This window comes from Arachis hypogaea, chromosome 3 (assembly GCF_003086295.3).
Source record: "Arachis hypogaea cultivar Tifrunner chromosome 3, arahy.Tifrunner.gnm2.J5K5, whole genome shotgun sequence".
Taxonomy (NCBI): Eukaryota; Viridiplantae; Streptophyta; class Magnoliopsida; order Fabales; family Fabaceae; genus Arachis; species Arachis hypogaea.
In genome coordinates, this window is record NC_092038.1 from 83,910,427 (window position 1) to 83,914,413 (window position 3,987).

General features: G+C 35.1%; 1 non-coding gene across 1 annotated transcript; it reads right to left on the minus strand.

The window, feature by feature from the left end:
* Positions 1–1,781: 1,781 nt before the first annotated feature.
* Positions 1,782–1,889, minus strand: LOC112793628 (small nucleolar RNA R71). The gene has a single exon (XR_003198328.1). It is a non-coding gene; the product is annotated as a small nucleolar RNA R71 (small nucleolar RNA).
* Between the last annotated feature and the right edge of the window lie 2,098 nt (positions 1,890–3,987).

Genomic DNA, 3,987 nt, shown 5'->3' on the forward strand with positions numbered 1-3,987 from the left:
CAAAAGTTTTTAAGTTTGGTGTCTTGCATGTCTTTCTTTTATTAAAAATTTTCAAAAATTTGTTCTTGATGTTCATCATATCTTCAAAGTATTCTTAGTGTTCATCTTGACTTTCAAAGTGTTCTAGCATGCATTATTTATTTTGATCTTAAATTTTTATGTTTTGTTTCATTTTGTTGTTTTTCTCTCTCCTCATTAAAAATTTAAAAGTAAAAAAAATATATTTTCCTTATTCTTTTCATAATTTTTGAAATTTTGAGTTGACTTGGTCAAAAATTTTTAAAATTTAGTTGTTTCTTGTTAGTCAAGTCAAAATTTCAATTTAAAAACTTTATCTTTTCAAATATTTTTCAAAATCAATTCTTTTTCATTTTTTATGATTTTCGAATTTCATTTTGAAAATTTTTCAAAATCTTTTTCATTTTTTTCTTTTAATGTTTTCGAAAATTTTAAAAACTGATTTTTCAAAAATCTTTTTCTTAATTTTATTTCATATTTTCGAAAATCCTTGCTAACAATTAATGTTTTGATTCAAAAATTTCAAGTTTGTTACTTTCTTGTTAAGAAAGGTTCAATCTTTGAATTCTTAAATCATATCTTTTAGTTTCTTGTTAGTCAAGTCATCAACTTTAATTTTAAAAATCAAATCTTTTTAATTTCTTTTTCAATTCTTTTTCAAAATAAATTTCAATCATATCTTTTTAAAATTTTAATTTCAAAATCTTTTTCTAACTTTTTATCTTTTCAAAATTTATTTTCAAATCTTTTTCAACTAACTACTTGACTTGTTTGTTTTAATTTTAAAAAGTTTACTATTTCTTATCTTTTTCAAAACCACCTAACTACTTTTCCACTTCTAATTTTTGAAAATTACTAACCACTTTTTCAAAAATCTTTTTAATTAACTAATTGTTTTAGTTTTTAATTTTCTTGTATTTCTTTTTTCAAATTTTTGAAACTAACTTAATTAATTAAATAAAAATAAAAATATTTTTCTTTTCCCTCTTCTTAAAATTTGAATACTCTCTCTCTCATCTCTTTCTATTTATTTTATTTATTTGCTAACATTTCTCTTCTACTCATCTAATAATTCGAACCCTCTCCCTCTCTCTATGTTCGAATTCTTGTTATTATCTCTCTAACTCATTCTTCTATTCTTCTTTTCCTCTGACACATAAAGGAATCTCTATACTGTGACATAGAGGATTCCTCTTCTCTCTTTGTTCTCTTCTTTTTCATATGAGTGGAACAAGGATAAGGACATTCTTGTTGAAGCTGATCCTGAACCTGAAAGGACTCTAAAGAGGAAGCTAAGAGAAGCTAAAGCACAACACTCCGGAGAGGACCTTACAGTAAATTTTGAAAAAGAGGCAGACATGGCAGCCGAACCTGAGAACAATGGTGGAGATGCAAGGAAGATGTTTGGTGACTTTACTAAACCAACTTCCAACTTCTATGGAAGAAGCATCTCAATTCCTGCAATTGGAGCAAACAACTTTGAGCTTAAGCCTCAATTAGTTTCTCTAATGCAGCAGAATTGCAAGTTTTATGGACTTTCATTGGAAGATCCTCATCAGTTCTTAGCTGAATTCTTGCAAATATGTGACACTGTTAAGACCAATGGGGTTGATCCCGAGGTCTACAAACTTATGTTTTTCCCCTTTGCTGTAAGAGACAGAGCTAGGATATTGTTGGACTCACAACCTGGGGAAAGCCTGAACTCTTGGAAAAAGTTGGTCAATGCTTTCTTGGCCAAATTCTTTCCACCTCAAAAGATGAGCAAGCTTAGAATGGAAGTCTAAACCTTCAGACAGAAGGAAGGTGAATCCATTTATGATGCTTGGGAAAGATACAAGCAATTGATCAGAAGGTGTCCTTCTGACATGCTTTCATGATGGAGCATCTTAGGTATATTCTATGATGGTCTGTCTATATTGTCCAAGATGTCATTGGACCACTCTGCTGGTGGAAATCTTCATCTGAAGAAAACACCTGCAGAAGCCCAGGAACTCATTAAAATGGTTGTAAATAACCAATTCATGTATACTTCTAAAAGAAATCATGTGAATAATGGGATAACTCAAAAGAAAGGAGTTCTTGAGATTGATACTTTGAATGCTATATTGGTTCAGAACAAAATATTGACTCAGCAAGTCGATATGATTTCTCAGAATCTGACTGGATTGCAAGCTGCATCCGGCAGTACTAAAGAAGCCTCCTCTGAAGGAGGAGCTTATGACCCTGAGAATCCTGCAATGGAAGAGGTGAATTACATAGGAGAATCCTATGGAAACACCTATAATCCTTCATGGAGAAATCATCCAAATTTCTCATGGAAGGATCAACAGAAGCCTCAATAAGGCTTCAATAATAATAATGGTGGGAAAATTCAGTTTGGCAATAGCAAACCTTTTCCATCATCTTCTCAGCAACAGACAGAGAATTCTAGGCAGAGCCTCTCTGATCTAACTAAGACCACTCACAGTTTTATGACTGAAACAAGGTTCTCCATTAGAAATCTGGAGGCACAAGAGGTTCAGCTGAGTAAAAGAGTTATTGAAACTCCTCTTAGTACTCTCCCAAGCAGTACAGAAGAGAATCCCAAAAGAGAGTGCAAGGCCATAACTATATCCAAAGTGGTCGAACCTGGAGAAAGTAAAAAGGCAGTGATTTTTAGTGAGAAAGACCTTGCTGGACGTCCACTAACCAATAAGGAGTTCCCTATTGAGAAACCAAAGGAATCTGAGGCTCATATAGAGATCATAGAGATTCCATGGAACTTAATGTTGCAGTTCATGAGCTCTGATGAAGATTCTTCCTCTGATGAGGATGAAGGTCTTGTTGAAGAGCAAGTTGCTCAGTATCTTGGAGCAATCATGAAGCTGAATGCCAAGCTATTTGGTAATGAGACTTGGGAGGATGGACCTCCATTGCACATTAAGGAACTAAATACCTTGGTTCAGCAGAAATTATCTCAAAAGAAACCGGATCCCGGAAGCTTCTTAATATCTTGTACCATAGGCACCATGACATTTGAGAAGGCTCTGTGTGACCTTGGTTCAAGTATTAACCTCATACCATTTTTTGTAATGGAGAAACTGGGGATCTTTGAGGTACAAGCTGCAAGAATCTCACTAGAGATGGCAGATAAATCAATAAAATAGGCTTATGGACTTGTAGAGGATGTCTTAGTGAAGGTTGAAGGCCTTTACATCCCTGCTGACTTTATAATCCTAGACACTGGGAAGGATGAGGATGAATCCATCATCCTTGCAAGACCCTTCTTAGCCACAGCAAGAGCTGTGATTGATGTGGACAGAGGAGAGTTAGTCCTACAACTGAATGAGGACTACCTTGTGTTTAAGGCTCAAGGATCTTCCTCTGTAACCATGGAGAGGAAGCATGCAAAGCTTCTCTCAATATAGAGTCAAGCAGAGCCCCACATTCAAACTCTAAGTTTGGTGTTGGGAGGCCACCATCATGCTCTGAGTGTCTGTGAAGCTCTATAAGAGCTCACTGTCAAGCTATTGACATTAAAGAAGCGCTTATTGGGAGGCAACTCAATCTTATTTATCTATGTTAATTACTTTTTGATTTCATTTTCCATTGTTATTTTATGTTTTCTTTAGGTTGATGATCATGTGGAGTCACAAAAACAGCTGCAGAATTAAAGTGGAATCAAAAATAGCATCAAAAACATCACACCCTAGAGGATAGGCTTACTGGCATTTAAACGCCAATAAGGATAGCAGAATGGGCGTTTAACGCCCAGTCTGGCAGCATTCTGGGCATTAAACGCCAGAATTGGCAGACAGACTGGCGTTTAACGCCAGAAAATGGTGTCTGGCTGGCATTAAACGCCAGAAAGGGGCATCAGTCTGGCGTTTAACACCATGAAAGGCAGCAGAGCTGGCGTTAAACGCTAGAAATGGCACATAAAGGGCGTTTAAATGCCAGAAAGGTGCAGGGATCAGAATTCCTTAACAC